The following is a 24841-nucleotide window of genomic DNA, read 5'->3' as shown; positions in this document are numbered from 1 at the left end:
TCAGAAATGTGATTACTGTTTCATATTTCTCCATAACCTCAGTAGAGGATGCTTTAGTGCAGGCAACTCTCATTCATTCTGTGCTTGGCAATGGTACAATAATTTTACATGCAGCCCAGAAATCATTAAGCACTACAATATCAAAAAAGCTATTGAAATCGATCCACAACACTTTTGAAATTATAGCAAATATGTCAACTTGTGTGTACCACTGTACCAGCCTGCCTCTTAATTTGGGGAAATTATTTGTAAATGCTGCAAGATATCTTCTGCTCCAAGGTACATGAATATATGCTCCTTGCTATATTTCTTTAAATGGATAAGCCGAAGATTCTCCTTCACCTAGCAAACCTGTTTGTGGTTCATTATTTGCTTAATCTACCCCAGTTTGTTTCTTTTTCCTTTCAGACTTCTTTGCCCATTTACTCTCCAAGTTCTCAAAATTACCACATCCATGAATGCATTTTACTAATTCCGTGATGTGCAATTGAAATCCTGAAAAATGCATTTTCTCAATAGACTCATCATCAAATTCTACCCTGAAGCATTTCTTAAATTGAACACTTTTTCAAATATTGATTTAATATTTTCTGGCCAAATCTGTCAACTTATCATGTGTGACTACTGCACGTCTGGTAACTTATTTATACTAATATATCAGTGTTTTCTCTTGTTACTAGGTCACATGTTGGAGTTCTAAAAACCCTTTAACTATTTCTTCTAATTCTATTTTTAATCTTGGGACATTCAGTGGTCTCTCTTTCTCTGTCAGTTGTGTAATGAGAACCTGACTTTCTTCCTTTTCATTCTCTGCAATCTCTCCAAAACCTTAAAGAAAAATCCCACCTTCAAATAAGTTGATCATACCCAGTTTCATTGGTGCTGTGGGAGAATCCTTCTTCCTTCTCTCAGTGACGGAACTGTTTGTGATGGTGTCCAGGTAATAATATGTGAATTATGTGGTGTCGGGACAAACCCTGTCACAAGTGGTCCTCCAATAGCTCCTTGAGCCACTGTATCTGGAACAATATTAATCGGGGCAGTTGGTGTGCGAATCTCTAATGACTGTGCTGTCATGTTCCTAGTCACGGGTGCTGGTACAGTTACAATTGAAGCAGTAACCCGTGGAGGCATTACTGTAGGAGCAGTCTCAATTTGTGCAGGCAAACAATGTGATATAACCGGTTGTACATCTGGCTGTGTCCATGTTAATCGTCTTTCAATTTGAACAATATTCGGGTCAATAAGGGCTGTAGTCACTGTTCAAGTACCCTCATCATTTATAACAGTGGCTACATAAGGTGGTGGATGTGTGGACAACAATTCTGTCAGAATTTCATCCCCTGATTCATTCTCAGTATCTGATTTCTTTGCAGCTCCCTCATCAACTTTTCTCTGTGTCTTAATCTTTTTCGGCTTCTCAGGTTTGTTTGTAGTAATAGCTGGATATATTCTAGGCCCTTTGACTATAGCTTTCCTCTATCTTTGTTGCTCCTCATCACATCAATCATCTGCAGAATTAGGTGCTGCCCTTCTAGTTTTGTTATTGTATTTCTCTCTCTCTCCTTAGCATGTGCTGTTTTCTCCCAAATATGTAATGCCCTATACTATGTAGGTCTAGTTGGTGGCTTCATCTCGTATTGCTTGTCCTTTAGTCTTTTAATATTTCTCAGTTCAAATGTACCATATTTTTTAAAGTTAAAAGGACCAATACATTTCAGTGCTCTTGCACCATTGACAAAGCCTTAAACATGTATGTAATCCCACATTTGTTGTCATAAAATGTGCTGGTGTACCCCCAGGAGGTGCCTCATTACCTTTTTATACTGGAATTATCACATCACCTCTCACAAAACTCTTAAATCCTTTAACACATTTCATGATTTTGAATTATTTAACAAATATCAAACAATGTAATTCAAATTCCCAAATGTTTTGGTTCTTTTCCGTAAATGTCAGGTTTCTTTTCTCCAATCCTGTTTAAGCTTTAACATGTGAAGACATGTTAGCCAATTTCAATGCGGCATTTACACAATTAACCTATAACGCACGGCACTCTGTTTCATCATCAAACTTTAAGCAAATGCAAAATAAACAAACCTTTGTCTGCCCCTCCACAGAATTTAGTACAATTCAACAATCGAAATATACATGTTTTCACAACCTTTGAGTTTTTCACACAAAAACAGTTTACACACACACAAATGAAATCTCGTCCAGCAGAAAATCACCCTAATCGATCATGGAGTAAAATTCAAGGGAACGAACTAGAACAGGCCCTAAACACTGGTTCTCCCTTACTGGTCATGATAACAATGACGCAGCCTACCAGTTTGATAAATGGATTAGAACAGCAGTCAACCATGAAGTGCCTGAAACTACTATCAGAGCAAGAAGATCTCAGGCAACTTCGCCATGGTATGGACCAGATCTTAAAAGCATAAAGGCCAAATGTAGGAGAATCAAACAAACATGGATATCTGATTATAGTAAGGAGCACACATTGTCATATAACAATACAAGGAGGCCTTTATAAAAGCCAAATCAGCATATTTCACATAAAAAATTGAGGCGGCTAAAAACTCCTCTAGGGAGCTTTTTAAATCCATCCAGCTGTTATCTAAACCGTAACAGGCTAATCATCGACCTATTTCATGCCTGCCAGTAGCAGTCAACAGGGAGCTAACCCAATATCTAGACTCCAATAATCTGCTTGACAAGTCTGAATGGATTTTGGTCATATCACTCAACTGAGACTGCTTTGATCATGACAACGGAGGAAATTCACAGACAGGTGGATGGGGGCAGATCTGTCCTTATCCTCTTAGACCTATCAGCAGCATTTGACACGGTGAATCATAAGGTGTTAGTGCGGCGGCTGAAGGCTGTGGGAATTAAGAATATGGCTCTGGCCCTTCTCTCCTCCTTTCTAGCTTCCAGGGAGCAAAACATACACTGGGAAAATCTACATTCCGACACATTTCATCTTTCGTGCGGAGTGCAGCAGGGATCAGCCTTGTCACCGACTCTATTTAATATCTATGTTACTCCATTGGCCAGACTCGTCAGAGAGCATGGCTTTATTCTGGTCTCCTATGCTGATGATTCGCAGTTTGTCATTTCCGTATCTAAACAGCCGGAGACCACCGGCATTAGCTTTCATGACGGCTTGATGGAAATCATGAGCTGGATGAGTCAAAACTTTCTAAAGATCAATACTGATAAAACAGAGTTCAGCAAGGGCCAATCCCTGTGGAATCAATTTTGGTGGCCGATTGAGGCTGGTGAATGTCCTTTTCCAACAGCTGAGGCCAAGAATTTAGGAGTGATCTTTGACAATCAGCTTACTTTTGCATCTCACATCAATAGTCTAACTTCCTCCTGCTTCTTCTTACTGAGGACTTTACGGAAGAGTTTTCCATTTATCCCTCAGGAACTCAGGAAATCGGTGGTAGTAACTTTTATTCTTTCAAAAATAGACTACTGCAATGCACTCTTTATGGGCATTGACAAGGCTCAGAGAACAAAACTACAATTGTTACAAAATGCTGCTGCACGATTGTTAATAAACATTCCTAAAGGCCATCCCATCTCGGCTGGCTTAAGCTCTCTACACTGGCTCCCTATCCAGCAATGGGTAGAATTTAAGGCCGTCTGTTGGTGCACAAGGCACTATATGGAGGTAGTTTGGTTGATATCCAGAAACAGTTCTCATGGTACACTCTCATCAGAAATCTTAGATCCACAAATGTGGGTCTTATTCATGTCTCCACAATTCGCAGAGCAACATGGGGAGGTAGGAGTTTATCAAATTGTGCAGCTAAACTGTGGAATCAGATGCCTATTGCGATGAGAATGCAATCCAACAGGCAACGTTTCAGGAAACTGCTAAAATCCTGGTTGTTCCCCACTAACTAAGTCGCCGTTGTTAACGATACAGTCCTCTTCACACTTTCAGCGCCAAGACACCGCTGCATTCGAGCGCTTTGTAAAATGTATCTTATCTTATCTATCTTATCCTATCTAATCAATGCAGCTTCCACTTTGCGCAGTCAGGTCCACCAACATCAGTCAATATTAGTACAATGAAAACAAATAGTTAAAGACCCTCTCTCAATTGTGTAGTCAATGGTACCTCACAACATACACCACAAATCCCCAGAAGACAAAAAAACACATATAGGGGCATATTTACCCACAAATCATGCATCACAGCAAGTCACCTTGCTGAGTTGCATGACAGGGAAAGGGCAGGAATGCACCTTATTTAAATAATATGGCACATTCCTGTCTTTTTCCAGTACTGGCACAAAATCAGATGCCTAGCGCCAATGCAGGAACCCTTGCATTATGATGCACAGGTGCCTGCGTTGTCAGCAGGATTGTATTTGTGCAGATAGGAAAACTTTCCTGCACAAAAACAATCCCCTGAAGCATCTTCCTCTTTCTATGTGGGCTGCAGAAACAGGAAGTAAGAAGAAGAAATAAAGATATTTCTCCTCATTACGCCTTCCCAAGGAAGGCTTTGCATTCTAACTTTCCCAGGTCTACCAATATTGGAAATATATGGGAATGCTTCAGAAGCCATTGGTGGATGAGTGGAAAACCCCACACTCTACTCATGGAATGCCTTCCCACAGCAGAATGACACAGTGCAGAGATTTGTGCTGCATTACGTTACTCTGGACTTATCAAGCTACTGATGGCCACAAAAGGTGACCTTGCATGGCTTGATAAATCCAATGTAACAGTTGCATTGGTTTTGCACCCACGTGGTGTAAAAGGGATGCAAGCAAACGATAAATATGCCCCATAGTGTATTTTACACTTATCTTAATATCCATTTATCTATCTCGAAATCTTAGGCTACATTGAGCCTGATAGCCTTTTTAACTTTTTCGCAATAAGCACATAAACATCACCAGTTTATTCAACATGTGTACACCAATATCTCACAAAATGAAACAGAACAATAATCAATATTCACAACACATAACCTTATTGATACTCACATCTCCAATACAGCAACTGCCTTTGAAATCGCAACTTGTCAGTTTTCAAGTTCTGGGCTATGAGCAATAGGACATAGTGATAATTCTAACTCAGGGCAATAATTTATAGTTCCTCTTCTCAAGATAACATTGTCTGCAACCAAATTTATTGGAATGAGAATCAGTTTTAAATTAAGAGTTGTGAGGTTAATGTCATCTGGGCTAATTCCTGCTCTGTTTAACTTGCTGGGCCCGTAAGGATCTTTGATGTTGTTTTACCCCTTCCATGCTCATGATGGAATCATGACTTGTCCGGCTCTCAACAGGTTCTGTTACCCCGAATCCTTGCACGCCTCAAACTTTGTTAAAAAAAGTTGAAAAGTTCTGAAATCTGCGTGGATCTACACAATTCCACCCACCCCGCATTCTCAAAGTCTTGCGAGAAAAATGGTAACTCACTTGTGTGGGTAGGCTTAGTGCCCACAACAGGAAAAGGCCCACAATGCAACATGGACACACCACATTTTACAGTGAAAACTGAAACGATTTTGCAAAATGCCTAGCTGTAGATTTTGAACCCTAGCTCCGCCGGCATCCAGAGACACCTAGCAAATCTATACATTTTTTAAAACTAGACACCCAGGGAAATCCAGGATGGGGTGACTTGTCTGGCTCTCAATAGGTTCTAATACCCAGAATGCCTTGTAACCTCAAACTTTAAGAAAAAAAAACATTTTCCTCACATTTTTGTGGTGCAAAGTTCTGGGATCTATGTGGATCCACAAAATTCCACCCACCTCGCATTCCACAAAGTCTTCTGAGAAAAATGGTATTTTGGGGATCCACGCAGATTCCAGAACTTTCCACCACAGAAATGTGAGGAAAATTTGTTTTTTGGGATACATTTTTAGGCGTGCAAGGGATTCTGAGTAACAGAACCTGTTCAGAGCCAGTCAAGTCACCCCATCTTGGATTCCCCAGGGTGCTTAGTTTTAAAAAATGTATAGGTTTGCTAGGTTTCCCTAGGTGCCGGCAGAGCTAGGGTTCAAAATCTGCAGCTAGTCACTTTGCAAAAAAAGGGTCCCTTTTCACTGTGAAAATGTGAAGTGTGTATGTTGCGTTTTGGGCCGTTTGCTGTCTCAGGATAAGGCCTACCCACACAAGTGAGGTAATATTGTTTTGGGAAGGCTTTGAGGAATGCGGGTTGGGTGGAATTTTGTGGATCCACACAGATTCCAGAACTTACCACCACAGAAATGTGACAAAAATTTGTTTTTCTGATACATTTTGAGATTTGCCTGGGGTTCTGGGTAACAGAACCTGGTGAGAGCCAGACAAGTCTCCCTATCCTGGATTGTCCTGAGTGTCTAGTTTTAAAAAATGTATAGGTTTGCTAGATTTACCTAAGCCCTAGGCCTACCCACACAAGTGAGGTACTTCAATCTGAACCCACTAGCCGCCAAGCAAACAGTGGCAGTGGCTCTCATACTATCCCGGCTGGACTACTCTACTAGCCTCCTCATAGGAATTAATAAAACTATCCTTAGGAGACTACAGGTAGTCCAGCACGCAGCAGCCAGATTGGACCTAGGGCTCCTGCGCAGGGCATCGGCCTCGGCCGCCTTGAAGAACCTCCACTGGCTTCCAGTTCATTAAAGAATTTTGTACAAACTACTACCGACAACTTTTAGAGCACATCATCAAATGGATCCAACTTATCTCTCAGCACGATTTAAGCCTTATATTACAGCAAGAACACTAAGATCTAGTGCTGCAAGCTTGCATAAAGGGCCGAGCTTTAAATTAGTAACCAGAGGTGAGAAATCAGCCACTGTACTGGGAGCAAAGGCCTGGAACTGCATGCCAAAGGAACTTAGAGTAATCGAACGGGATGGGCAGTTCAGAAAGGCATTAAAGACTTGGATCTTAGGGATGTCTGATGCCTGTTGTTTAGACCTAATTTAGGTCCCATTCCATGTAATCTGATCTTTGTCATTTTCAGCGCCAGGAGACTCTGTTAGGAGTGACAGTTGCGCTATATAAGCCGCACTTCTCATTTCATTTCACTTTTCTCGGGAGACTTTAAGGAACGCGGGGTGGGTGGAATTTTGTGGATCCACGCAGATTCCAGAACTTTCCACCACAGAAATGTGATGAAAGTGTGTTTTTGGGATACATTTTTAGGCTTGCAAGGGATTCTGAGTAACAGAACCTGGTCAGAGCCAGTCCTGTCACCCCATCCTGGATTCCCCGGGTGCTTAGTTTTAAAAAATGTGTAGGTTTGCCTAGGAGCTGGCAGAGCTAGGGTTCAACATCTGCAGCTAGGCACTTTGAAAAAAAGGGCCCCTTTTCACTGTGAAAATGTGAAGTGTGTATGTTGCGTTTTGGGCTGTTTCTTGTCGCGGGCACGAGGCCTACCCACACAAGTGAGGTACCATTTTTCTCGGATGACTTTGAGGAATGCGGGGTGGGTGAAATTTTGTGGATACACACAGATTCCAGAACTTTCCACCACAGAAATGTGACTAAAATGTGTTTTTCTGATATATTTTGAGGTTTGCAAGGGATTCAGGGTAACAGAACCTGGTGAAAGCCAGACAAGTCACCCTATCCAGGATTTCTCTGGGTGTCTAGTTTTCAAAAATGTATAGGTTTGCTAGGTTTACCTAGGCCCTAGGTCTGCCCACACAAGTGAGGTATCATTTTTCTCGGAAGACTTTGGGGAACTCAGGGTGGATCCACGCTGATTCCAGAACTTTCCACCACCAGAAGGTGAGGGAAATGTGTTTTTTTTTAAAACAATGTAGGTTTGCAAGGGATTCTTGGTAATAGAACCTGGTGAGAGCCAGTCAAGTCACCCCATCCTGGATTCCCAGAGGAGTCTAGTTTTCAAATACTTATAGGTTTGCTAGGTTTCCCTTGATGCTGGCAGAGCTAGGGTTCAAAATCTACATCTAGGCACTTTGCAAAAAAAGGCCAGTTTCATTGTGAAAATCTTGTGTGTCCACATTGCGTTTTGGGCCGTTTCTTGTCTCGGGCACTAGGCCTACCCACACAAGTGAGGTACCATTTTTATCAGGAGACTTAGGGTAACACAGAATTGTACAGCAGTTGTCATTACCTATTGACTTTCGGTGCATTTCTGTCTTCCAAATGAAAGACAATGTATAAAAAAAGAAGTAATTTAGAAAAATTACCTATTATTCTCATGCTAGTATGGGTACTTAAAATTTTGGAAATGTGTAAATATCTACTGTTTCCAAGCTCTATATTTTGTTCCAATTTCAAAAATATATAGGTGTCTTTCATACCGATTTTCCCATGTATTTATTTTCCCAAATGAATTGCCTTATACCCGGTACATAATAAAAAAACATTGCAAGACACTGCTCAGTTATTGGCTCTGAGTTCGTCGGGTTCTTGGTGAACCTACAAGTCCTATATATCCCCACAACCAGTAAGGTCCAGCTGTCATAATTAGAAGAAGTTACAGGTGAAAACATTGACACAAATGGCTGTTTTTTCAACTAATTTTCAATTTTCTCTACATTCAACAGTTAGTTTCTATAAAGAAAGCATGAAGGATCTACACAAATGACCCCATGCTGAATTCAGAATTGTGTCTACTTTTCTAAAATGTATAGCTTTTCAGGATCCATTATTGCTTTCATACCCATTTCTACCATTAACTGGAAAGAGGCTGAAAGCACAAAAAATAGCAAAAATAGGCTATGCCCAAGAACAATACCAAAACTGTGTAAAAAATGTTGTTTTCTGACAAAAGTCTGCTTGTCCCTGAAAGCTGGAAGATGGTGATTTTAGCACTACAACCTATTTTTTGATACCATTTGCAGGGAAAAAAGCAGACGCTTTCATCTGTAGCTACTTTTCCCCATTTTTCCCCAAACACCCAAAATGTAACTGTATTTTGGCTAATTTCTGGGTCCCCTCCAGGGGAATCCCCAAACACTAGATACCTTTAGAATCCCCATGATATTGGAAAAAAAAGGATGGAAATTTGGTGTGGATACCCTATATGGTCAAAAAGTAACAGGGGCCTAAGCGCGAACTTCCCCAAATAGCCCAAAAAAGGCTTAGCACAGGGGAAAAGGCCTAGCAGCAAAGGGGTTAAGTAGAGGAGATCAATGCTTCAGATACATTTTCATCACAACCATTCATTCTATTTTCATTCAATGAAGAGACTTAGTTGTAAGTATAAAGGGTTTCATTAATCAAAATCTTTTTGTAATTTATCTTTAATAGGTCACAAGATAAATTCATCAAGTTTAGTCATTAGAATCATATTAAAATCAATCTATAAACAGGTTTAATAATGATGTGTTAAGTGTATTCCATAAAGGAAAGAATCCTTATTGTGAGAATACGAGAGAAAGGAGTCAGTCGGAACCCATAAACAGTTCTAATTTGAGAGAGACTGAGATAAAGCATAAAGATTCAGGGATAAGTCAGTTCAATAGATAAAAATATCAAAGCGGAACATCCCATAAAGAGAGGTTCAAGAAACTCAGTAGCAGTTCAGAGAATCATGGCATAAGGTCTGGGGCAAAATGATTTTTATAATGTTGCGGAGCAAGTGGATAATAATGGAATGGTAACCTACTCTAAGAACACGTACCTATATAAGCAACACATTCTATGAAAGTCAATAACATTTGTTGCTTTAGTCTTCCTTCAGCCAATCAGCATTTGATGCTCTCCTGGGAACAGGATCACTCCACATTTTCTCACCATGAATACAATAGTTATTCAAAAAGCAGTATTAATTTGTCGCACCTACTACTTAATATGCATCAATTTCTTATTCCAAGCCACTTTCTCACTTATACTTGAACACATCTAATCTTTAAAAACACACTTCTAAACAATGTAGAAACTGAACATCTATGTAACGAAGAAAAACATTTTGCAGCAAACACTCACTGAAAAGAAAGTACAAGTTCGTTGAAGTGTTCAAGATAAAATGTAAATGCTGATTCTGCATGTATGAGAGTTTCATTTCCCCATGAAACATTTCGAATCGTTTGCAACAGTGAGCTCTTTTAAGTAGAAACATTCTGTGGAAATACATGAAACGTTATACAACTTTTACTTCATTATGAAAAAGCATATCTATGTTAAACATTTAAGTCATGCCTAAAATTCTTTAACAACTGTTCCTGTTCAGGAAATAAGATTTTGCTGTGTTTTAGCATTTTGAGCAAACCAGTCTTTCAATCAGTGTTACTTTAGCCATTTTAGGCCTAATACATGTAAATATGGTGTCTGTGTGCATTTTTTAAACATTTTAAACACATTTCTTTCATTTAAGCTTGCACACTAATTCTGCGCCTTCAGTATAAATTATATTATTTTATGTTTTATTAAAGCTCTTTCTCAACCATCAATTGCCACATAAGCTTCACAGAAGGTTCTAACAGACGAAACTGAATATCCTACTGTCTGAGAATCAGGCACAAAGCCAGAATTTGTTTACATTAGATATGATAGGAGAAATCTACCCAAATTAAAATGTTATGGTAAGTGTAATAATATGGGCCCTGTTTCTTTGCTGATAGCATGACTAGTATTGCTTTCTGATACCTAGGCACTAACCTAACGGTATATATCTTTCCACCTTGGTTGCCATGAACAAACTTTTTGTGCTCTTTCTATCTCTCTACTTGTAAAAATGTAATCACCAGTAGTTCTGATAGGCAAGATGTCTGGAAGCCATCATTTCTGGCTCAGACTGTCATTGAGGGGAATCCCAAACAATTTGCTGTGACAGACAGAACTGTTGAACTCTGACACTTGGGTGAGAGTTATGGGAAGTCAACAACCAAGGAAAAAATACAAGGGAGGGATTAAAGCAGGGGGTACATTTTAGTATGAATGCTATTTCATCTTTTTATTGCAAACTTGAACATAATCCCAAATTAAGTGATTTTGCACCCACGACGGCTGGCTAATTATCAAGTGACTGACCTGCAGTATGCAGACAACACTGTGCTACTGAGCCACACTCCCATAGGTCTCTGGAGATTAATTTCAGCAGCATCAAACTAGTTTAATGAAAATGTCTTGGAAGTAAATCTAAAAAGATCAAGATAATGAAATTTACATCAAATATTAGAAGGTCAGGCAGCTGGTTCGTGGAGGGAAGGAAATCTTAACAACTGATCAGTACACTTACTTTTGATAGCAAGAACAACTTTAAGCTACATCTACAGGCATTAAAATCAAAAGGTAAAAAATTAGCATGTGCTGTTAACGCGTTAGAAAATGTTCACAAAATCGTGAACAGTAAATTCACTCCATATCTGACGCCCGGTTTAGAGTTTTTGCGATGTAATGATGCTAATATGATAGACGTATTACATTCTAATCTTTACAGACCTATTTTCTGCTTACAACAACATATCATGCAAGCACATATTCACTTGCTGTTTGGGTTATTTAGACAAGATCTCACTAAGAAAGGCACATTCGTCTAGTTATCTTGCAAATTCATAAAGCTCTCAAGACTACATTAAACAACCATATATGGTTGGAATTCCATATATGGTTGGAATTCCAGGACAGCAAAGTTGCTAATCAGTGGCAACATTATATGAAGTCAGTTGTGTAGAGTCTACAACCTACCTAAGACTGGAGATCTTTGACCACGTTAACGGACTTTAAAAAATGAGTCAATAAATCTTTGAAGATAATATGTTTGGTGCAGGATAAGGAGGATGTTGCCAGAAGACCTCACGCTTGGGCGGTGATAGGCACTTATGGCCAAGCTGCCCCTAACCATACTTGAACATCCACTATTCAATTAATTTTAAAATTAAATTGAAAACATATAGACTAGGCTGAATGGATACCAAGGGCTTGGCTCCCAAATGGAAATGGGGTTTGCTCTAATCATGTTGCCGACTCTGTGGGTATAAGCAAGAGACTATACAGCATATTTTATGCACTTGCCCTGCCCTTATAGATGTCAGAAGACAGCTGCTGAAGCCATACTTCGTAGCCTTGCACATTAAAACCTGTAGGAAAGTTATGAAGCAAAGTTTGAATGGTGCACATATTCAGCTGAATTGTAATTTTGTCAAATTTATGGATCATGCTAATGTCATGTTGTCGAAAGCTTGATAGGCAAATTCTTAGAAGGTCTTTAGCCTTGGTTAATCTAATGGAAATATTTAGCACCTATTTTACTATATTTATGGTCCCTGTCAATCCTTGAGCCTGGTGTGTGTACAGTACCTTTTCCTAACTCTGATTTTAATAAATTGCTAGTAATGATCTGAAAGTTTGTAGAATGTTTGTATTTCTTTGTGATCGTTTTTATTAACTACACAATACATACATAGATTGATTACCTTGCATCAAATGGAAAACAGTAAATCCTGACATTGTCAGGCCAGCGTCTGCCTTCCGTGTTTATATTATTCTTATTGAGGTTCCATAACTTCTTTTCCCAGCCCATGGTATGATTCACTTAGTAAGTAAGTAAGTATTGGATTTATACGGCGCAAACTAAGCCCAAGGGCATCAAGGCGCTAATGAAGACTTCAAGCGAGGAGCGAACTAGATAACATGCTCATACTGGCATATGTGAAAAGAGCCAGGTTTTTAAGGTTTTGCGGAAGAGAGAATGAGACGCCTGACCAGAAAGCTTTTCCGGGAGGGCGTTCCACTGCCTGGCTGCAGCCATGGAGAAGGCTCTACCTCCCCACCTGGCCTTTTTAAACCCGGACAATAATTACAGGTTTTTGTTTGAAGAGCGAAGAGGTCTACTAGGAACATTTCACTGAAACATCACCCTGATTCCCTCTGGACCTAATCCATAATAGGCATTGTGAGTCAGGCAGAGAGACTTGACCAGGATCCTTTGGTCAAGAGGCAACCAATGCAATGACCTAATGGAGGCTGTAACCGAATGAAATTTCGGAAGATTCATTACCAGCCTTGCTGCAGCATTCTGCACCAACTGCAAACGTCGCACTAGACCCTTGTTAATGCCCAAATAGAGCGCATTACAATAGTCCAGTCTGGACGTTACCAGTGCAACAGCAGCCTGCTTGTGTGCTTCAAAAGAAAGGAGATGAGCAATTTTTCTAAGGACCCTAATGATCCCAAAACAGGTTGATATGGTCCTGCTGACCTGACGATCCAGGGAAAGTGAATTATCAACGATGAACCCCAAATTCTTTCCATGTGAAACCGGACAGGGACATGCACCCAGACTAGCTGGCCACCAGTCAGTAGGCCAAACGTCCAATTTACTGCCAAAAACCAGGACCTCCGTCTTATCTCCATTTAATTTCATGAAATTATTCACCATCCAGGAGGAGACGGCCTGCATGCAGTTCCTGAAATTAAGGGCAGAGTCCCTGATATTCTGGGTAATAGAGACCATTATTTGAGTGTCGTCCGCATAGGACAACACCTCCAACCCATATGATCTAACAACCTTCGCCAGAGATGCAACGTAAATATTGAAAAGCGTTGGACTCAGAGAAGAACCCTGAGGTACACCACAAGACAAGAATTTAGGGGCCGAGTAGAATGGGCCAACTTTGACCGTTTGGACCCTTTCACTCAGAAAAGAGGAGAGCAGCCTCAATGCCGAGCCCCCGATCCCTATCTCCCTGAGTCGTTCAACCATCCTCAAGGGAGACTGGGTATCAAAGGCTGCGGTAAGGTTAAGTAAAACGAGCAGAGTAGTATGCCCATCGTCCACTATAGTACGGACATTATTAGAAACAGTAGTAAGTGCTGTTTCCATACTGTCTTTCAGAAATGGCCGCATTAAGGATAGCCGTAAGGTGAGGAACAATGACCCTAAGGGTGATTTATAAAACCTTAAGGTGACAGAGATCAAGTGGTGAGCCTGATTTGACTAATTCTAAAAGGTGATCAGTCTCCTCCGGCAGCAGCCTGGGAAACGTAAGAAGCTTGGGAGAGTCATCCAAACGCACAGCATCACTGAGATAGGTGGAGATGTGAGCAGATGGGACTGCCCTGGAATTAGAGGCTTCCAACATAGAATAAATGCCTGTGATCTTTGATTGCAAAAAAATCTGATATACATTCACAGAACTCTTGAGAAAATTCCAAAGGATCAGCTCCGTGGGGAGAAATAAGAAAATGTATTATTTTGAAGAGATCTCTAGAAGATTTCAATGATCCTGTGATCTTGGAGTAGTATAAACCTTTTTCCTCCATGATGGCTGCCTTGTAATCCTTTAGGCACTGCTTGTGCAGTTTCCTGCCTAGAGGCTCTAAGTTGGCATGCCATTGCCTCTCCTGTCTATGGCAGTCCTGTCTCATTTTTCGAAGTCGTCCCGTAAACCAGGAGGCAGAAGGTTTTTTTCTCGCTGAGTAATGGCTCCTGACAGGGGCAAGGGAATCCATTGCCGCTGACAAATGCCGTGAGAACTCAGCTGCCACAAGGTTGACATAAAGGGACCTAACGAGTTCAAAGTTTTTAAAGAAATTTAAGAACAAATCTTCACTGATAAGACTCAAGTTCCTCTTTTCCTCCACGTTTATGAAACCCGGAGAAGAGAACTCTGATGTCGAGAAGCATAAGTCAAAAGGGAGGGCAAAGTGGTTCACTTGGTCTTCTATGCTGTTCACTCTTCTCTTGTCTACATCCATTCTCTTGTAGAGAGATTTAATGTCACATCTGATAGCTTTCACTGCTGCAGTGCTAGCAGTCTTCGTGCTTTTCACATTGCCAAAGGACATTTTAATGGATGTAAGTTTCCCCATTAGAGATTGAGATGGGATTTCTGACATTCTAGTGGTGATTGAAGGTGGGTGCTGCAACTTTTCTCTGTCCAACACTGCCTCAGTGCGCCTAAATTCCCTTGGGGTCTATGTTTTGACACATACATATAAAATCATGAGCTATATTGTCCTTACATCTGTTGGCAGGCAATGATGTCATATGTGGGTAAATATTATACTGACCCCAGCACTAACAGAATTCAAATAAGTGGCAGAACCAGTGACTACCTGTGCCTAAGAACTTCTTAGTCTAGGAAATTTGGGTTATAGTCTGAAATACTGTACTCTGAGCATTTAAATAACCTGTACAGAAATCTTCACATGATACGAAACATATTAAGTGATTTGGGTGTGGCTAGAAAAAAAATGCCTTCCATCTAAATGTATTCCTGTTGCGTGAGTGGATGTAGAGCCCTAGATACTTTGGAGTAAGTCCAATCCAATATTGCACTCCTTGACATCTTTGCACTTGTCAGTCCCTCTTCAACTGGAGAAACTAGATGGCTGCTATTCTTATTCACAGTTCCCAAGCAAGAGAGTTGCCCCTGCATCCCCTGCACTGGGAGAGTCTACTGGCTAGTATCATGGTCCTTACATATCCAGTAGTGATTGGCTTCATCATATATGATGGGTGTAAACATCCTGTTCCCTAAGACATACGTTGTATTCATATATATATATATATCTGTAATGTGGTGTGTGAACAAGAGTACGTCAGTACTCGAAACGTTGCATTTGGAAGGCACTTGGAATAAATAACAACTTGCCTGGATAACGTGGGGTCTGCCTCTTCTTTCGCCGCTGCATGTGGAGGTTTGAAGGTTTTTGCAAATATATATATATATATATATATATATATATATATATATATATATATATATATATATATATATATATATATATATATAGATGTATGGTGAATAGAATCAAAATAGAACAACGCTGGGTGAGGTATAGATCTCACAAGCAATCGTCTTATTGTCTCTCCCCCATCAGAATTTCACATCCACACAAGAAAGTAAATGAACAAATTAATATATCAGCTTCAGTGATCAATCTTACTCTCTGCTCTTGCAGTCCTTTTGATTTATGAATGGTTGTTCAAACTTGCTTTCTCTTTTCAAACCTAATTATTTTCCTATTAATCAATCTGACATCAGGCTACTAATATATTCCAAGCACCTTTAACGCTTCCCTGCAGTTACTAATATCTTCAGTTTCTTTTGAAATTGCTTGAAAATTGGGATGCAGTGCTTTATTGCTGGATCATATTGCTCTGATAATAGAGGCTAAATGGAATATGGTGAAGGATGAACACAAGAAACATACCTTTGTTTAGTGTAATTTCTAAACTATACCCACACACAATGGCTCCTATATTTATTGCGATGAACTCTTGTGAATACAGAAGTCTTTTTTTGGAATAATTTCATTTGGTATTGACACTTGCTATTGATTTATCACAATATACAGGTGTTGTTTATGTTTCAGACTTTTGATTTAATTGTTTAATTGACACACGAATTGCACCACAGTCTAATACACCTTATTTCACAAACATTATGTGCATCATCTTTTAACTAAGCCTGGGCGGTGAACCCTGCTCCCCTCATGGCGTTTGCAGAGTTTTCTGCATTCCGCGCCCCGCAGAGCATGTGGAGTTCAGAAAAGAGTAGCAAAGTTTTTTTCCTCGAACTCATTCCCCAACATCAAGTAGGCGAGTGAATGCGAGGAAAATCCACCTCCTGGCGCGATTTTTGCTTGCTTGCTCGTGCTCACCAACGCCAAGTTGGCGATCGCGAGCAAGAAAAATTCTCCTCCTGGCGAGATTTCTCAACGCGGGCAGTCGTATTTCTCAATGCGGGTGGTCATGAGCGGTCGCGACCACTCGCATTGAGACACACATTGTGTTTGCGTTGAGAAAGTTCCCACTCACGAAATCCTTACAGCCTTCTTCACTTCCAGCACCATTTGCAATGCTCCCTTGAGAAGCATACCTGCTACCATGGCCATCTACCTCCCTGCGCTTGACAACTATTCCCGCGTTCCACCAATTTGAACCATTAACTCTGACCACATTGCCACACACACTGCCACGCACTTTGTGCACTACAAGAAGGTCGCTTACTTTCTCTCCTGCCTAACCACCTTTCTTGATACGCACCACTCATCTACATAAACTTAGACTTCACTCACCCGGCTGCATCATCGCTCTTTTTTTTGTTTAGACTTCGCTTCAGCAACATTCCTCTTGACCATTGCATCGTAATCATTCAATTGAACCCCAAATTTCACCCATTTATCCATCCAATCTGGACAAACCTTGTTGGCCGGTTTCCTGCATGTCAACAACTCAAAAGGGGGCACCTGGGAGGACAAATGGGCAATGGTGCAGTAAAACCATAACATAGACCGCACAACATTCAACATAATACACTTATTAGTGACAACCCATTGAACACACTGAACTAATGCCCTGTTCATGTGCTCCACCTGGCCATTACTTTGGGGATGATAAAGTGATGTTCTCAGATGATTTCGGAAAAACCTCCACCTCTCCATTTACAGATTAAACACCAATATCCCTTGCCGCCACAAAAAAATTGTTGCATTTGTGTCCAGAAAAAACGTTGTAGTAAAGAGGTAAAGAGACTCTAGTTTATTTTACAACCAAAGCTGCCACAGGGCACGTCATGTCAGCATGACCAGCCTCTTATTAACTGACACAGAGTCTACCCGCAACATTCCACATTGCATACCTGCATTACAACATTCTACCCCACTTGACCTAAGACCACAATGCTACACCAGTCTCTGTAAAATATTTCATAAATGGATTGAGGTTCACGTTGTTTGTGAAGCTCACTACTGTCAGTGCTCACCAATGGAATCAGGCTGTGCCTTTCCCCTGCCCTGTTCCAGTCCACCATAATTACCATCTCTGTAGAGCCGCCAATGGAATCGGCAGGATTCTGCCCTATTAAGATTTTTTTTATATTCTTGTTATTTATAGCCAGCATCATCATATCTGCCTCTAAGTATATTAAGCTCCTCAACGCCTCCTTTATCAAGGTCTGTGCTTCCTTCTAGAAAACCATGAATTGAGACATGCCCACTAAATATGTAAAAGAGTACCCTCTTCCCCACATCATCGCCAGTGTTTCTCTAATGATCACAGAAATATTTTCTGAGACCTCTATATACTAGATAAACTAATTACATTTTACATTGCATTTCCATTCATTGCACACCTTTAAATTATTGCAACTTGTCACTACGAACGTTTACCCATAAGCAATCAAAAATGGTGACACGTCCATCTGTGGAGCTCCGGTTGGCTGCAGTTGGGAACGTGATAGACAACGTCCTTAAGCAGCTTGCATAGCTGCCTAGTAACTGACCCTTACTCCTCTATAATGCAGTCAGTCCTTGGTTTAATGTGGTCAACACCATTCCTTGATATACTAGCTCACAAAAAAAAGAAATGAAAGATTTTGAAGCCTAGACAAACATCTCAAAGGCAGTCTATGCTCAATGGTTTATTACATGAATACGGAGTCCAATGTCTTATAAGAATATAAACCAATCTATCTGTTTCTTGCCAGGCAAAGGCATTCTTACATTTGTTACGTGAATTAATTTTTTACCATTAGAAAAGACTTAGGGCCTAATTACGATGTCGGGCGGGCGTGACACCGTTGCGGAATCGGTGCCGACCAACCTCCGGTCAGCGGTCCCTACCGCAGCATTACAATGCGACCGCACATGGTGCAGTCGCATACTCCCATTTCTCTATTGGAGCTTGTGCTGCAGTCATAAAGCGACCGTAGCTCAAGCTTCCATAGAGAACCGTGCTGAGATTAACAGGGGGGCGCATACAAAGTGATTTGGCAGGTTACAAAACATATATAGTAAACCAGAAAATCAAGGATCTTAAAAGAAATCTAGAACGATTCTCACATGAGTGGGCTTTCCTATACGTTTTACCAGGTGACAGAACAGCAACAAGTGCAGAGATTCAAGAGGGATAGACGTAAACAGGGAAGGAGAACTCCTTATAACTGGACATTGGACAAAACAAGCAGTGAGGAGGAGGATTTGGATGAGCAGCCCTCCACATCGAACCATAATAGGGTGAGATTTACACCACAGAACAGAGCAGGTGAGGACCTAGGGGCACTTTTAAGATCTTTTTTAGGACAGGGCCAGATAAGCAACAGGGGAGGGGGCATACAAAGGGGAAGAGGCAGGGGAGAACCAACCAACAGCAACAAACATGGCAGGCATACTCACCCCGGATAACACGCTGCAGAGGCAGGACACCACAGCAGTCAACCTTGTGAATAATGGACAAGGGGGAGGGCATATTGCCTTAACACAGACTGGGGACATTGTAGTGAATCTTTTTGACTATTCACTATCTGTTGAGGAGCTGAGAGTTTTGAACAAAGGATTGGGGTTTGTCCCTACTCCCAAACATGATACCTTTGAATTTAAAGTCGAGTTGTTTGAACTGATGAGAAAGATTAAGATTTTGAAATTCTTTGAAAATCAAGAGGTTCAAGCACTGTCAGTGTTCTTCACCAATTTACACCACCCCTCATGCTTCTGTCGCCCTAAGTCAGGGGTTGGCCCAGAGGTTACTGTATTCGAGCAACGTGTCTTTCAGGACATTGAGGCATTGGAAGAGCTGCATGAAACAACTCATCCCTGTAATATGAATAGAGTTGATTGGTTGGCAGTCAAGTCATTGCAGGATAACAAACAAATAACAATAAAACAAACATAGTCCTAAATACACAGGACTATGAAAAAGATGTCCTGAGGCTGTACCAACTACCAACCACTGGCACGTGACCCCACTCCCCAATTGCAAGTGATGATTGGGACCCTGGCGGCCGATGCTGAGGAAAAGAAGTGGATAAAGCATAAGGAGGCAGACTTTTTTTTTATCAATGTGAGACCCAGAATGCCAGCGCTTTACATTCTGCTGAAGATACACAAAGCCCAGCGTCCTCCACCAGGCCACCCGATCAATGGTTTTGGGAATTCAATCAGTATTGGATCCTTTGTCTCCATTTGTGGGCTTCTTTCTCAGGGAATCTGTGATTACTCAACCATCATCCGTGCAGGATATCACCGATATGTTGAATATTCTCAAGGCGGTGGAGTATAATCCATCCACGCAATTGCTAGTTACAATAGACATAGAGTTTTATACACCAGTATACTCCAGGATGCCATGCTGGTGGCAGCTGCATGTTCGCTTGGGGTACTGGAATGGTTCTATGATGTACCTCAAACATTCGTACTACAATGTATAGAGCTCGCTCTAACGAGAAATTTCTTTGCATACAAGGACCTGATAGATCTCCAAGTGTCAAGAACTTCAATGGATGCCATGTTCGCGCCGAGTCTGACCTGCATTTATGTGGGTCAGTTTCAGGTGAACGTGGGAAACCACGTCTCTAACCCCTTCATGGAGAATATTACTCTCTGGAGGAGGTTCATAGATGACTTCCTCTGTATATGGACTGGATCAGAGGACAGGCCCTTGGATTTTCTTTCTGGGCTCAATGCACAAGACGACTGCCTGCAGTATAAGCAAAGATACTGCTGTATATTTGGATGTTGACATCGTAGCTGGACTGGTCACAACTGTGCACCAGAAACCTACTGACCGGAACTCTATGCTACACTATCGGTCTTTCCATCCCAGAGCCATCCATGATAATTTGCCAGTGGGACAATTTTTGAGGTACCGGAGGAACTGCTCTTCGACTGGATTGTTTATGAAGCAATCTGAGGACCTAGTCATGGAATTGAAAAACAGATGGTACCCAAATAATGTGATTAAATGGGCGCATAAGTGTGTCCTAAATACACCTTGTGAAGCATTATTAGAACAAGTGGACAAACAAAAAGACCAGTGCATACCGGTAGGAACAACTTTTGACCCCAGTCTGCTCAAATTAGACAGGTGATACAGAAGCACTAGTCCTTGTTGGATACTGGGGGGAAAAAATTCCACCCCCCAGATTTGCATTCAAAAGGGCTCTGAATATGAAGGATACATTAGTCCATACATGCCCTGGACAAGAAAAGAGAGAATCAAATTTACCTACAGGTCATTACCTTTGTGGGGGATGTTCGGTATGTTAACTTTCTGAAGCAACAAAAAGTGTCCAACTTGTTAGTGGGAAAACATGGTACCTCAACAAGTTCAGTAATTGCAACACCACGGGTTGCACTACATAAGCCTTGCAACTCGGAAAGTTAAAGTGCGCAAACAAGAACATTTAAGCACTTTAAAGTCAGGGAAGTTAACCACATGCTTTGTCCAACACTTCCGTGAATTTAAACATGATCTCAGGGATCTGAGATGGACAGTGTTGGAATGTGTTGCTGGAGAAAAATACAATATATATGATATCTTGGCTAGGAAAGAGGCGAAATGGATCTTTACTGAGAAAGTGGATAGGCATTGTTTAAACAATTCCATTGAATGGAATGGAATAGGTTTCTGATTTTGTTTGGCATCTTTTAGGCAGTCATTTTCCTATGTTTTGCATTCAGTCTAATTAGGGACACCATCTAGCTGTAATGTTGTTCCTTGCCCCAAAAAACTATGGAATGAATTCTTATTTGAGAAATTCTTTTTTTAAATAGTTGTTGAATAGTTCTTTGTGGAAGCCCTGATTATTGAGGATCATAGTGGGTTTCAATGCACTGTAGGTATCCTGGAGTGCAATGTTAACAGTAAGAGCTGTGAAAGATGGTTTGAATGTAGTTGAAATGGTGCTAGGAGCAACAGAGATAGGAAAGAGCTTTGCTCTAAGACGGCCACCGCTTTCACAGGGGTTGGCGGGTCATGATGAGACAGCATGTGACACCTGGCGCCATTAAAACTATAGCAGCGCCACGATCGGGTGTTCGTGCTGGAAGAGAGAACGCAGATAAAAATCCGTTAGTGCTGTAAGGGGGTTCCATGAGGGCGTAGGAGGTAGAAGCACTGGTCTTGAATGCTTTTAGAGAGCAGTAGTGTCAGGGGCTCTGAAGTGTGAGCTATTTACTGTCAGAAGCCGCCACGCGAATGCTGCAAATGCTAATTCAGTAGTTGAAACTGACAGCAGAGAAAGTTGCTGATTTTAAACTTGATACATGCTGGAGATGTGTGAGCACTATGGGCATTGAGCAGTATTTGAGCGCGATAACTGGCAGGAGTGGCTCAAGTAATGGGGCTAAACGATGCTGATCTTTGTAATTGACAGAAGAGCTAGTTCGAATTTGGAAACTAGTCAATAACTTGTGAGCATTAATGGGTATTGCGTAATAGATGAAGGAAATTACATATGTAACTTGATCACGTGATGATATACCACTCCCTATGAATAAGTGATGTTGTACGTGAATTTCAGACGTGGACTGACACTTGCGGTCTGCAAGGCTGAACGCGACCAGTTGCCGCATGTTTTTTTAATGATGGTGGTTGCTGGTACACTGGACGTAACCAGCAATGTAGGTAAATGAAGGTGGGGAGAAATGGGTGTTTTAGTCCCATTGTATATAGAGTTGGTTCATGAACGGTACGTTCCTTTTATTTTTGTCAATAACCACAGATTGGGTGTGGATAATGGACTGAGGTGAAGATTGAATCCCCAACAGCCCTGATGAAGTTGCCAAGACTGTCGACAACAAAACATGTTGACCTTTTGCAGTTAAAAGTGGCCAGTGATATGTCTGCTTTTTAAACTGAGGACACTCACAATAATTATTAAATGAAATGCTGTATATGAGTGATACCACATTTTTAATTTGAGAATCGTCTTCTCTCTGCACGGTTGGGGTTGAGAAAACACTGAGAGAGCGACAGAATTTCAGTTTTGTCTGTCACCCACTTATTTGTGTTGTTTGACTTTTCACCTCTAAAGAATTCTCACACACACCTTTTTTGCTTAACTTATATTTTTTGTTGTGGCTAGAAAGTGACCGATGATGATAACATGGGCATACTGGCAAGTACCACCCAGAAGCCCTGTGGGTTTGTGCACGTGAGGTGCTTTCTAGCCTTTTCACTAATTTTTCCTAAATTTTTCTAATATTTTGAGTTATGTATACACATTAATTTTGACCACGGTGGGATTTGTATTTGATGTGGTTATTGATTAATCTTTTTAAAGTCGAGCAGCTACGACTAATCAGTTCATGGATTGTTAACCGGAACTGTACTGAAAGTATTACACAACCCCCAGGAGTCTTGAAAAGAAGTGTGGTATACTGCTCTCCGGGTCACTCCTAATATTGTTTATAATTGATTGAGTGGGGGGCGGTCTGACTCCATGATCCCCCTATTGCTCCCATTGTGAATGGGGCGCCATAGGTGCCCAATTGGACCCCAACCAGAGGATGCAGGGTGAAGGGGGCCCTGCTAGGGACCCCCAATGTTGCTTTCTGAGAGGCTTTCCATGTTGGAAATCCTGTGGGAAACTGACATCGTAATCCCTACTGCGGAAACGCCATTCATAGGGATTATAGGCAGGCCTTTAACTGCCCGACGGCCTCAGAATTCAACCAGAAAGACTGGCCAGTTTCACTTTCAACTGCCTGCATCGTAATGTGGTGGTCGAAACTGAAACCGCAATGAGACTCGGAAAGCCTCTGACCTTTGGTCGGAGGCTTTTTGAGTCTCATCATAATTAGGGCCTTAGTAGCTTCCCATTCTACAGTTAATAAAGGTGGATCTGTGACTCCCAGGAGTTTATTTGAATATATAGGGCATAGGGGTACGAGAGCATGAGAAGGATGTCAGTGCTTGGGCCAATGTAGCACAAGGTTTACCACATAAACACATTTTCTTGCAATCTCACTGCTTGGCTCAAAAGGCATAGCTATGTTGCTTGATAATATTATAAAATGCTTGGACATGCTAATCCATTTTTAGGCCTGCAGGAGAACAGTCTCATAGGCCCAATGCTTTCGATATACATAGAATTGTCATTGATCCCCTCGCTTCAACCACAGGCTTTTCAACGTGGCTTTTTCGGATTTTGGCTCAGCCCAGAGGAGTACATATTTTGGCTGTTTGGATAGGTCCTTCCACCTCCAACAGTCATTGCAATACATGAGGGACTACTTCAAATCTAAAAATTACATTGAACTATTTGTTGTCACATGCAATTCATAATCTCATACACGTTTTGTATTCCGAAAACAATTTTTACCTGCAGCAGAATTTTTAAAGCTTTAGCCAAGACTCAAATGCAAGCCTTACACTTATGTGGCCTCCAGTATGCTTGACATAGAGCACCCTTTATCTGGCCAAAACTGTGGCTGCAAGGGACTATGAGTCCCACAGACAACTGTGCCTGGACGTGTCAGTGTGAGCCAGGGGAAGGAGGCGGGCACTCTCCCTTCCTGTGCTTAAAACACAATGAAGGCTCTCGCTGTTCAGGGAGGACCATTAATCCAGCCAAAACTGCTGCTGCAAGGGACCCTGAGTCCCAGAGACAACTGCACTAATAGACACCAACACAAGCCAGGGGAGGAGGAGGATAGGCCCCCTTTCTATGCTTCAAAGCACGTTGCAGGCTCCCATTGGACAGGACGTGTCCAGAAAGTGTCCATTCAGAGCCTGGGCCAAGGGCATGCTCATCTGTGCCCATCCTTGGCTGAAAAAGGCTGGGCTGGGCTAGGACAAGGCTCTTGGTTTTGCTCTTTTGTGTTGAAGGAGAGTGAGTAACAGACCCTGATGGACTTTAAGCCTATGACAGAGGCTGCCTGTAAGGCCAGTGTCTGAAATTATTTTTGTCTCACCCTTGTTTACTTGCTATTTTGCTATTTCTGCTGGCGAAATGCATAGAATCTGTGAGTTGTGACTTACCTCCCACCTTAGCCTTGGCAGAGTACCTGTGATGTTTCAACCTATGCAGAAGAAGAGAGTGTTGGTGAATAGGGGAGGGGAAAAGGTTCCGGTTTCTACCTCTAACCATCACCACTTACCTCACCACGGCAATGGGCGCCATTCCCACAAAATTGATTTGGTGGAAAATTTTACAGAGGCAGTA

This window comes from Lissotriton helveticus, chromosome 3_1 (genome assembly GCF_964261635.1).
Source record: "Lissotriton helveticus chromosome 3_1, aLisHel1.1, whole genome shotgun sequence".
NCBI lineage: Eukaryota > Metazoa > Chordata > Amphibia > Caudata > Salamandridae > Lissotriton > Lissotriton helveticus.
Note: the sequence above shows the minus strand (reverse complement) of the source record.